Here is a 13,249-nt window from a genome sequence, read left to right on the forward strand (position 1 = left end):
CTTAGTAGGTGAATTCCACATAATCAGTTGTAAACGCTTACATAAAAATCAACCCTGAGTCATGTCAGAAGCTATACAACAAAACAACCAGTCCACATGATGTTCATAATAACCTCTCAAACATGCTCAGAGCAGAGTTGTGCAAAGCTGCTCAAAATGAAAATTCATGTATCATGGAAAGCACTTGAACTGTTTTGTGTTTGCTCTTGAATCGAGTTGACAAGACGACAAAAAGTACCTTTCTTTGTTCCTACCATATCTAGAGCTAGTAATTTCTCTTGTACACTTAAAAAACTAATAGAAATCATCACTTCCCCTCAATCTTCTGCCTGTACTAATCAGGTCACTGCACAGAATACTACAACAACGTTTCTACCATGCATCAAGTTAATATGGGCAGAGTTGGAACAACAGCTCCAGCATTTACCTCAGACGAACCTATGGAAATGTTCCAGTGTTGTGTAACCATTTTAGACTGGCAAAAAACCCAAAAACCCCAGGAGTTATGCAAATACATATTCTGCCTATTTGCATTTAAGCACAGCAATGATGCTACAAAGGTACAATGGACAAATGCTACGCTAAGCAGCTTCAACTGCATGTTCAAGAACTCTTTTGAAAGCCTCTTATACAGCTGCACAGTTTAGAAAAGTAATACAATTAAGAAGAGCAACTGAAGTTTTACAGTCTGTCTACCAAATTTTACTTTTCAGAATTAAGATTTCATAAAAGTGCTTGAAATCTCAAAAATTTAATGTTTTGCCAGTTACTAAATGAAAATGACAAATAGCTAAGTAGAGCTATTTAAATGTCCTCAACTGACAGGCTAAATTTCAGTCTGAAGCTGCAGAAATATTAACATCATCTGAAGAGTGTTAATGGAGAGAATGTCAGTGGAATTTGAGCTGGAGTGCTGGTACCAATGGCAGTTTAAGGATTTTTCTAGTGGGGCCATTTCAGAATTAATACTATTGTAATTTTAATTAATGTAGTTTCAGATTTGTTTTTAAAATGTATTTAAGTGAGCGTACTTATCACTTGAAACTCCCTTATAGCTATACCATAATCTCTGTGATTTTGTTAAAGATGTTTCTAGGTCAGTTTTCTTCAACAGTCTCTATTGCATTAAGTGCAAGTAATTTCATTGTTTCTTTTTCATTATCACATATGAAATGTCCATGGACAGTGCTCTATTGATTTTAAGCAGTTTTGCACCTTTGACTAAATTTTCCTCTTGTTCAAAAGTCAATTTTATTTCCTCCATTACTGAAGAATAGTTTTACCTTTCAGAGACAGAGAAGGGAATAAAGTTGGGATTTTAGAGTTGACAAAGAAAATGGTTAAATGTTTGTGTTATCATACATAAGATGTGTCCACCTTGTGAAAATATTAGGCTTATGTAGTGATAGAACAGCTGACTAGAGCAACTCAGTCTTCTGAAATAATAGGCAATTACTTCCATAGTATTTATTTCCTGTGTTGACCTCCAATGCAGTTGAAGTTCAGAAGGCAGGTCCTATCTGTCCTATAGGAATAATATTCTGGGAGGCTTACTGTTTTTTTATAGTCTATGAAATACCTGCTCCCCATTATAGTTGCAAATATTCCTGATATAGTCCAAAGCGCACTCCTCACTGTGTAAGTAATTTGTAAAGTGCTGTGGAATAACTTTGGATAAATTTTATCCTGTTAACTTGTCCCATTTCCCCTTCCTTTTCTGCTCAGTATTTTTCTTCATGACAATTTCTTTTGTAGCTTTTTACTAGTCTCCTTTCACAGTGAAAGTAATGGAACTATACCGGGCTGGTTTCTAAACTTCCCTTCTGTCATACCCATTCCTGCAGCTTTTTCGGTTGAAGTGTCTCTGTTACAGAGGATACTAGCAGCTCATTGTCAGTTGCAGGAAAACTAATCTCAGTCTTGAGTGAACACAGCTAGTGATATACACAAAACTTGGACAGAAAAATGTAGATTGTACAAAACAAGAGACAAAGGCAAGCACCAGAAAGCCTACATAGTTGCAACACCTTTGTAAACTGTATGCTTAATTTCTGAAACGGATTATATTTAAATAGGATTTGTAGGAGTTTTGGTTTGGTTTGGCTAATAGGTCACAGCTGGATATGTCACTGTCTGCCACAAGTTGCCATCAGCCTTGAGCTTCCCCTTACTGTCTCCATCTCTCTTGGCCAAGGCATCTTTGCCTGTGGCCTGTCACAGCCTAGGCTCAGCACAGCAAGTGGCTCACTCCACACTGCCTTGGGGCACACTTGTGCTTAGTGACACTGACCTTTTATGACAGACGTTTGAGGAAGAAGGGATTTAGCTCTTTTCTCCGCTGAAAAAGTCCCACAATTAAGTCATCAGGATTGGCCAATGGCAGCTATTGACAATTTCCAATGTGTTCAGATGAAGTTTGCTCATATTTAGTATCATGTGCTTACTCCTCAGAGGCACCAGACCAATGAATCTATCACAAAGGACTTTAATTCCAATTACCTGTTTCTGTGTTACCATACATACTTGTGAAGAAATCTCACTTACGGTAACTCCTTAGTAATTGTTGGTTGGAGTCTAAGAATCTTTCTTCTCTGCAGTGTTATCCTTACTTTTGTTATCCTGTTGAGCAAACAGTGAGCTTTGATGCATCTATATTTGGCTATATTCCTTAGAACCTTCCACATCAAAGTTCTTTTTTATTCTCTTATCAGATTCTAGTACAATGTGAATAAATCATTGTAATAATTTTAACTTGTCTTGTGTGGTTTTTTAATTCTTTGATTCAAAGGATTTATCAGAAATACCCTCCAAACATGCTAATTTTTGTCTTTTTCCATCACTTTCCTTCTACAATTTTTTTTACGTCTTCTTTGTTTTTATAGTCTCCCTTGTCTTCTCCAGATCGTTTGCATTATTCACAGTTTTACAACTTATATATTTTTTATCTGCTTACCTATAAATACTACATTTTAGTAAACTCTATGTCCCTCTTTTCAATTATTGACATGAGTTTTACTTGTAGCTTCTGATGTAATAAAAATAAAAATATAAATACAAAATAAAAATAAAAATTTGTAATAAAAATACAAATTTTCAATCTATCTTTCTCATAAATTGTAGTTCCTCACAGTACTATCTCCCTTTAACTTTCAAAAATTTCAAAATTTCTTTCAAAATAACTTTCTAAATTTCTTTCAAAATTTGATTTTCAAAAGGGAAATATTTTTTTTTTTGTTGAATCTCTAAGAAATTATTAGTGCTGAAAACTGAAGAGTATGTATCAGAGATGGGCATGTAATGGTTAGTTTATGTGATTAAAGACACGTGTCCATGAACCCAAAGGAGCCCAGAGGAACAATGACAGTTGGGGGAACTTCAACAACCTCATCAGAGCAAAGGGAGACCCTGAGATGGCTGCTCCCCAGGAGAGTCACAGGAGAGCTTCAGCCCATGGCCCCAGCCTGGCCACCAACCTAATCCTTTCTTCAATCTGTGGAAGGTGATAACAGCCTTTGGGAATATGGGAGGCATTATTAGATGTCAGGAAGACCCTTCTGCAATCAAAGGGAAGGAAAGTTTCAAAGAGTCTGTCTTGTCATTACACTCCATTTCTAACTATTTTCCCAGGTGCAGGGATCTCTGTCCTGTGTGCACATGTCTGGGGATTTGAGTGCAGCAGCAGGAGCGGGCCCTGTGTGTCTGGGGTGGGAGCAACTGGAGAGATCACAAAAGGGGTTCATTGTGTTCCAGTGTGTGTTTCAGTGTGTAACCACCAGTGTAAATCAAGATAGACCAGCCAGTAAATAGAAGAGGTTCAGCAGCTGGGGCCCCAGAGCCTGGGCTGCATCCTGGAGAGACAAGGGAGTCTGAAAGTTGGTTACCTCAGAGACCACAGGGTCCATGACAGGTATCGGAGAGACCACGGAGTCTGAGGTGGTCATAGTTGTGCACCAGGGTGGGTTTATAACTTTGAACCAGGTAGTACAGCATGGCTTTCATATGCTTTTGTGTGGGGCAGCTGGGTCAGGGGTCTAGGGCCAGCTAATGAACAAGCTGGGTGTGCAAGAATGGTTACTGGACCAATCTGTGCTGTGTGTGGGAATGTGTCAGCATGGCTTTGCATGCAGGCTAGAGTACCAGCAACTTGAGCAGGGCCATGGTCTCAGAGGTTTCTGTGTTCAGGTGCCAGCAACAAGGAAGGCTGGGATCCAGGGCAGCTGGATCTACTACTACTAAACAAGTAGTTTGGATTGTCTCAAAGGGGTAGTGAACCATGGACACAAATTTCTACCTAACCTTGTTTGTGGATTTTATCCAGTGACTCATTAACCTAAACCACAGCAATCCTAAGGCTGGGAGTTAAATGGTGGTTTTTAGCTCCTCTAAAAGTCTTTATTATATCCAGTTATTAGTTCTCTGAATAAAAGAATATCTCAATTCACTTTTCAAGAGTGTTGTGAGGCATGAGCCCACAGACATTTCAGAAAGCTTTTGGTCCTGCTATCCATCTTTCTAAATTTTCATTTGCACCATACTCTAGCAGTCTATATTTTAGTGATTACAGCAGTTGTTGACTGGCTTGCCATATGTTATACAACACTAAGCCTGGCCAGTCACCATTCACCTCTGTGAAGCAAGGTATGTGTCCACAACTGTATGACTGTGTTAGATTTCCTGTCCACTTCACATGACTACTCAGGACTCCATGATTAACAATCTAACACGTACCTCTGCCTACTGTTTCTTATTTTGAGTGCCAGAATATTTTTATATTGCACTGCTGATGAATTTCTAAAATTTTGTGTCTTTCAGTAATATCATTTAAGGTTTGTTAATCTTTTCCTAACACTTAATGTTTTCATTTACAGTTAGCATTTTCAGAGGTGCACTGATTTCATCATGTATGTGTAAGATGCTGGCACCTCGTTTTGAAACAGGGTTTTGCTGGATAGTGATTTTAAGGAAAGTAATGAACATACATCTCTCATTTCTGAAATCTCTGTCCTTGAATAAATCTTTTGCCTTTTTTTTAACTTCTGTCTCCCATTTCCTAGTGTTATCAGGGAGGTAGTTTTGCATCCGATTCTAAATGTATCTGTCCTGGCTAGTTTATTTCCTTAATGGCAGTAAAGATGAAATATGTAATGATTTTGCAGTTTTTGACAGTGGCGTGAGAGGCAAAAGTGTGGTACCCATCTATTAAAAGCAAAAAATAGAAGGATCTGGGTATTTATAAATCCACAGCTGAATTTCAGCTCCTAGAAAAAATACTTGCGTGAGTTATCAAACAATTTGGTAAACTCCTACAAGAGAAAAAGGTGATGAGCGAGAGCCTACATGGATCTGCTAAAATCAGGTAGTGTCAGACCCATGTTATTTTTGGGACGGGGTAACACATTGTGAATCCTGGAAGAACAGTGGATGTCAAATATCTTGGTGTTAGTAAGGCTTTTGGCATTGTTTCACATGACATTTCATAAATAAATTTAGGAATTCTTGTTTTCAGAAAGAATGACTGCAAACTGGTAGGAAAGACAGGGATTATCAACGAGAGAGGCAGGTTACCACAACAATTTGCTCTAATTTTCAGCACTATTTTTAAATATCTATGCTTTAGATAACACGAATTTAAGAGGGGCTGCATGTTGCAGAACACTAGTAAGATAAGTACTGGAGAATAGGCTGGAATATGAAATATTTTCAAGAAAGTGGAGATATGGTCTTGAAAAGATTGGATGCTGCTCAAATAAGGACAAGCACAAGATCATTTACAAATAATAAAGAAAAGATCTGACTATTCTAATAGATCAGACTGTGAAAACATAAATGACAAGTGCCATCACAGATTGCATCCAGGAAAGGCATTTTCAGATGGGGCAAGTGTAAAAGAATGTATATGAGGAAAGCACTGGTGATGTATACACAATTGGCCCCCCATGCTTTGAAAATATTTTTTCATACTGAAGTAGATTTGACACAGTAATGCTTCTAGAAACATGTGGAGAAAAGGCTGACTATTTTGAAGAAGAAAAATGGGTTTTCTTTTTTTACCTGCAAAACAAAGGGTAAGAAAAGATATAACTGAGGTGATAAATCATTTTCCCACTGCCCACATTATAAGCATAAACATCAGGGTTAAAAAAAAAAGCCTTATTTTAGGTAAAGGGTGATGTTGATACAAGAAAATGATGAATTTAATCTGCCCATAAATTCAATTAGGTTGTAAATTATAACAGTTCTAACCATCAGAGGAGTGACATTTAGGGGGAAGAGGGGAAGGCAGGGAGGGAATTCAAACCTAAGAAGCTGATTAAGTTCTATTGAAGCTAAAGGAATTGTGATGGAGCAATTGCCTGCTATAACAGCTGAGACTGGTCTTCATGCTTCAGGAGAGCCCTTCCTGTTCCAAATTCTTCATCTTAAATCTAAATTTAAAGTAAGTATATACAGCAGCTGTTAAACTTCTTTTAGCAGTATGCACCTAAATGCCCTCAGTAATAAAAATCTGTGCTCTTTGCTACTCCCTAACACCACCCTGTGAGATCAGTCTGGAATCAGGCCTCTGACAGACTTCAGGGAAGCATCCTTTGGCATCTCACCACCATCCCTGCATTGACTTCAGCAGCCTTGAGTAGCAGCTCTGGCCCCCTGTGCACTCCATCCCATACCAGTTGCTGCATTAATTGCCGTGTATGAGTTGTCAGATCTGATGGCAGCACTCCTGATTGTGTGTGCACCCTGGACATGAGTTAAATAGGAATATGGATCTGCTAGGTCTGGGAGAGGCTTGTTCAGTACCTACTGGTTCAGTAGAATACTTCTCACATTATATTTTGGTTCCAGTTGCAGCTAACTGGGTCCAGCTCCTGCTCCTGTCTCCTGTGCTGTGAGTCAGGTGTCTGAGTGTGCCTTCCTGGGCATAGATTACACACCATGGAGATCTGTGCTACTGCAGGTGAGCAGGATCCACAGATTATAAGTGAGGAAGTGAAGGGTGTCATAGAGGAAGCTGCTTATTGATAATGTGACCTGATCTTCTCAGTTCACATCTCTGCTGTCAAATTAGCTGAACATTTGAGAGGGTTGGAACAAGTGTTGCCATTGCAATTAAAGAAGAGTTCCTTCAGCTGTCCCTTCAGGTCAGAAATTTACAGTCAACTTTTTGTTACTTTTGTTTCAATTTTGAGAAGAGTGACTTGTGCAAAAAGTATTTTTTTTATTTTCAGTTCAAGAGGCATTAGAAAGTTCTGAGAGATATGACACTTTTGAAGTTGAGAAGAACTTTCTGAACATTAATGAATAATTAGTATCTCAAATAATATACACTTTTAATAAGCATTGATTGTTAAGTTGCTACAACAATGAAAATATTAACTCTCCTTTTTACATCTAAATGCAAAACTTCTTACTAGATATGTAACTTGCAAATGTAGAACTCAAATATATATTCTTGAAAATATAAGAAGTAAAGAAAATGCAAATACACTGGACATAGCCAAAGCATGTTCAATATACTCAGTCTATTTTTAAAAACAAAGACATTGAAATAAAAAAAAATATTCAATAAAATATTCCTGAAGTCTTTTGGAGGAATAAACTAATATAAATAATATAACTCAAAGTGGAGGACACTATTTTTGCTTCTGAGACTACAGTTAGAAATTATGCCTTCTTACATTCTATATACCTCAAGCACTTCAAAGTTTCAATTGCAGATTTATCACTATTTCATGCAAAGTTGTTCCCAGTAATGAAAAATAATACACATACACCCTCCCCCCCAGTAGTTATATACATATTTCAAAGTATAAATGGAAAGCATAAAGAAACTTTAAACAAAACAGTTGTTCTGAACTTGTATTTCTGATGTTCTAGAACTAGGAATTTTTTTGACATACCAAACCTCTCTCTGATTGACAGAAAATGGAAGACTCCAAGGATATCTAAAATTAGACTAACCTCTTATATAGTTAAATACGGAAAGAAAATAATCATTTGGAGTACCATAATCTTCAAGGAGAATACATGCATATGCCCTGGAAAAGAAAGAGAAAGAAGTATCTCTTAAAACTGTCAGTAATGACAGAGTGTTGCAATATGCAACAATGTAAAAGATCAGATTAATGTATAATTTTATTTTCCTGTTTAGATTTACCATCTGTAGATGCATTGAAAGCAATGCCAACACCTCTGAGGATTGGTTGGTCACTGGAACAGGCTCCCCAGGAAAGGGGTCATGGCAGCAAGCCTGCCAGAGTTTAAGGAGTGACCAGATGATGCTTTTAGTTTTTAGTTTTAGGCAGTCCTTAGAGGAGCAGGGAGTTGGACCTCATAATCCTTATGAGTCCCTTACAACTTGAAATATTTTATGATCCTATGATTCCATAGTGAATTCTTATGTTTTCCAGAGAATGAAGAGAAATTATTTTTTAATCTTTGCTCAAAAAAGGTTATCTCATTTCTCAATATATCCTTTAGTGCTGATAAAAACAACAAAGGAAATATATAGCTTGGAACATCTGAGAACACTGGTGGTATTCATATGGCATAAATACAGTGTGAATAACACCAACATTCTTGTAAAAACCACAGATAACTAAACACCTGTTATTGTCCTGTTTAATTAGTATACACTTTTCATCAAGAGTTAATAGAAAATATAGATGAACTGATTATTTTAACAGATATGCTGGGGTAAGTAAAGAATTGTTCTGTTATATACCACTTGTAAAATAGGTCTGAGAGGATAGTAAAGTCCAAAATAGTGTAACAGAACTGGGTGTAAATGTGGGAGACTGCATTTTGAACACATAGTGTATTTTCACAGACAGGTGGTTTTTTTTAAAAAAAGAGTACTTTGAAAAATCATTTGATTCTTGGAATGTTTATGCTCTTAAGACTTCCCTTGTTGGAATCCACGCCTGTTGAAGCAAATGATAATTTTCCCATTCATCCAACCATGTACTAAGAGTTTTTGCAAATCCTACTCAGAACACACTGTTCTCAGATGTTACTTTGAGGAGCTGCCTAATCTGGCAGCCTGACAGAGGGAAGGTGCTCCAGCTTTGTGCTTCCAAGTCCAGCTTCCCAGTAGGCACACATGCACACATGTACCCAGGACATGCACATATCTTTGCATCCCTGTGTACTTGCAGATCAAAACAGACAGAAACCACAGCACTCAGGAATCATAAGCAGCACAGAAGGACTCATCCTGCTCCCCTTTCTGGCTAATCAGGATGAAAGCCTGTTAGTGAAAAATGGGCATGTACCACTTGGAGCCCTCCAGAAGCTGGGCTCAAGCACTCAGCCTGCGTACCTGGACGTTCCCACCTTGCCCAAGCATATATTAATCCATTGGACTCTATGTTTTTGCGGGTGACCCTCACCACCAAGAAGACCTGATGGAGACAATCAATGGGATGCCATTGGGATCCACAGAGTGGTGATATTTTCTATTTAATCTGTCTCGGTCACTACCTTTGTCTCCCCCCACCTCTTTTCCGTGTCTTTCACACACACTCTCTCTCTCTCTCTCTTTCACATTTACTGTTAAGTAAAATTCATTCTATTGACTTTGGTATATGGTCTTGTTTACACTCTAATTTGGGCACAGGCATAACTAAAAATTTTAATAACCAGATCTCAACACTGGGCAGGCTGAGTAAATGCAGCTGCTGGAGGGACCCACATCGTACATATGGATATATATTTCTCATCACTGGACCTCCATTATACCCAGCCAGAGGGAAGGAGGGTGTTGGTGCACCCTGTGTTCATGTGGGTGCTCTGTGCATCTGTATGATCTTTGGCTGATTATGTATATGTGTATATATATGTATGTATGTAGGTATGTGTGAATGTCTATGTAGGATATATATGGTATGGGCTCTGTGTTTGTGTACACCTGCTGGGAACACATCTTCAGCCTTGCCACTGTTTGGACATAAGAACAGCATTGTAATAAAATATTGTTTATTGCCTGTATGTTTACATTGTTTTTAATAAGCCAGCTAATTGTGGTTACATTGCTCGTCTAACCATTTTGTCCCCTAAGACAAAGAAAGCAGCAAAAACAATAGTGCTTCAACTCTGGATTAACATTAAGAGAGTTGTTAAAATTTATTTTGTTTCTTATTTTTCTAGACCAGTAAATTTTGGAATGAATTATTACTTGGCACCCAACAAAAACTTCTCATCTGTTCCTTTTAAGCCTATCTTAAAGACCGTCTGTGCCTTTGTAACCCAAGGAGGGAGAGAAACAGTCCTTCATTTATCTCATTTTTCAGCTGCATAAGTCAGTTTGACTTGTAATGATTTTGTTATTGAATAAGAAAACCAATCTTTGAATTGTACTGATGAGAAATTATATTTTGCTATATTTTCCACATTATTTTTTTCCTAGGTCATGCAGAGCTAATAGAATTTAAGTAGAAGTCAATTATTTTCCAGTTTACTTCTATTATTCTGGAATATGTACTTTTGTTGAAAAAGAATCTGTATCATTTGATATAATCTTTTTCCCAGTAGATGAATGAAAATTCTTAAAGATATATAAGACTGCAACTCAAATATTACAGGTCACTATGTTCATTCATACAGCTGTTTTAATTTGTACGTGCAATGATCACAATATGGGAAGAGCAGAGACTGTATGTAATCCTCTGAGCAAACTCAGACCACAAAGATGTCACAATTTGAAAGCCCAAGAGAACCAAGGCTGTAAGAAGAACTTAGGGAATAATGTATTATTACAGTAGCAAGTACATTCAAATGAAATTGGTGTTTGCTACAGCCACACGCCTTCACAGAGCTGCATGAACAAAAGCTGACAGTGTCTCAACAGACTGGAAGAACCAAGAGCTTCCCTGAAAGGAAGTTCTTAAAACCGTCTTAAAACAATCTCACATGTTTCATGTGTCCTTCTGCAAACTGTTGGTAGATTTCAGTTATTTTGCCTGTTAGTTTAATCATATAAGATTATTAACATATTCTGACTTTTCCTATAGATAATTTCTGATATCTGATAATCTGATAATTTCCTACAGAATTATTCTTCCTTGGTTCAAAAATCTAATATTTTTCTTATATCCTCTATACATGTACTTAATTTTTTTTGCTCATCTGAGCAGTTCACAGTCTCACAGCTAATTGTTCATAAGCAAACCTTAATTGCCTCATTTTTCAAGCCATTGCTCAGCACTGCATTTAAAAAAAGAGATACTAGTTTATATCCATCTTCTGTATTTTGTCCAGCTTCCCTCTCTGAAAAAAAATTGTTAACTCTGTTACACATCAGATTTTATAGAAATATGAACAGGCATGTTTGCAAAATATCTGTAAAAACTTGAATATTTTCATTACATATTGAGAAAAAATTTCTCAATGAACATCACCACCTTTCTATTGTCTGATTTCAATGGATGTGTCAAGCATTGTTACACAATACAACAATAAACTAATTTTCTGTTCTTCATGGCAATAGATAGTGTAGTTTATCTGTAAATAAAATACAGCAAATCTAGTTCAAAACAATTTTCTTGTATTCATATGTATTTAAAGGAATCAAGCAGATAATGGGAGTTTGAATTTTATTCTCCCAGAATTCTGAGACAAGGCTTTCTACAGCTTCTCAAGGAGTTTGTGTATCTCTTTGCACTGGATTTGCTCACCAGGGGGTGCAGGGCAGTCTCCATGAGGAAAGGCTGGGGCTGCCTAGGACTGGACATGGACACACAGGGCACAGCAGAGCCTCTTGGACACAGTGGTGCCTCCTCTGTGATACTGTATTTGAGAGAGGGCAGAACACCAAACAGAGAGGGGAGGAGGGAACAAAAGTCATGCAAAACAGCAGAAGCACCAAAGTCAGACAAGGGGGATGAGGAACTGTTCCATGGCAGAGCGGTTATTCCCTTCCACCCAAGGAAAACCTGCTCTAGAAAAGCATTGCAGGCAGTGGACGAACTCTGACTGAAGCAGAGGAAAGGTGTGAGAAGATGGGAATGTCACAGAGAAAACTGCTAAGTATAGACCATAGGATGCCCTTCCTCATGTTTGCTTGCTGAAAGAACTGAGGATAACCTGCAGGGATAAAGAGAGGGGTTGGAAATAAGGAGTGAAGTTAAACCTGGCAATGCAGAAGAAAAGGATTTGAGACCTTGTGCTTGGCCTTATTGGACCTCATGAAGTTTCCATTAGCCCACTTCTTGAGCTGGTCTAGGTCCCTCTGGATGGCTTCCTGTTCTTTGGGTATGTCAATTACACCACTCAACTTGGTGTTGTCAATCCATCCACATGTGGATTTAATAGGAAGGGGGGAATGTCTATCTTAGTGTGTTTGTGAAGGCTGCTGCAGTGTTTGCATCTGAGTTATCTGGAATTGCTGAGTTTTGTTAGATATTAACATTTTTATTCAATTAAAATTTATATTTCAATACAATTAAAATTACAAAAATTCTTACTCTTGTAATATATTTTCTAAAATTATTGAAGGATATATCTTTTTTACTTCAGAGACTGGGGAAAAAATGTGAACTCCTTTCCCTTCTTCTCTCCCTCTGTCCCAATCACCCCTAGCTAGTATTGAGCTCTCCACGGAGTCACTCCTACATCTAAAATAGTTCAACTCCTTCCCTGAAAAATGGAAAGAATAGGATAATTGTCATCCTAGAAACCTTTTCTATTCACAGATGTGCTAGATTTGCCCTTACACAAATTTTTCATCCATGACGTCAATATAGTTAATCATTCTCCTACTCACTATTGCAAGACCCAAGTTATTTTTAATGGGTTGCACTTCCTACTTCTTGGTAGTCACTAATCAAAAATAATGTTCCTCAAAGTACTTAGAATTGCTAGCATTAAGTGGAAGATTCAAGAATAGGACTTGTCTTAGTCAATAATCTGAAACCATATCCTTTCTTCATCTCCTACTTCTTTTTATTTTGACAAACATACAGTTTAGCATATTTACATATTACTGAAATGGTAATTAGCATGCAGTTAGTTCCTGTGTTTGAGAGTTGACCTAAAAGTCTTTGGAGTAAATGGAAATGGTACCGTTAATTTCACTGGATGAAGAGACATTGCATAGAGCAGAGGAAAAAGACAAGCCTGACAAAAGTAATAAAATTTAAAGAAATCCATTTTGGTTGCTATGCTTTGTCTACCAGGCAGACAGAATTAATTCCAATGCTGTCAGTTTGGCACTTTGTAGTGATGTTTTTTTCACTTCTGAAAAAGGAAAAGA

General features: G+C 37.5%; 1 long non-coding RNA gene across 2 annotated transcripts in view; it reads left to right on the forward strand.

Moving 5' to 3' along the window:
* LOC109144100 overlaps positions 1-13,249 on the forward strand; it is a 113,774-nt gene that overhangs the window by 24,288 nt on the left and 76,237 nt on the right. The window contains exon 4 of one of the 2 annotated variants that reach the window (XR_002044608.3): positions 343-2,732. The exons of the other annotated variant lie outside the window; for it this stretch is intronic. This is a non-coding gene — a long non-coding RNA (uncharacterized LOC109144100). Of the gene's footprint in view, positions 1-342; positions 2,733-13,249 lie in introns of those variants that run through there. 2 annotated transcript variants of the gene reach the window in all.

The sequence above is a fragment of the Corvus cornix genome, chromosome 1A, assembly GCF_000738735.6.
Source record: "Corvus cornix cornix isolate S_Up_H32 chromosome 1A, ASM73873v5, whole genome shotgun sequence".
Taxonomy (NCBI): Eukaryota; Metazoa; Chordata; class Aves; order Passeriformes; family Corvidae; genus Corvus; species Corvus cornix.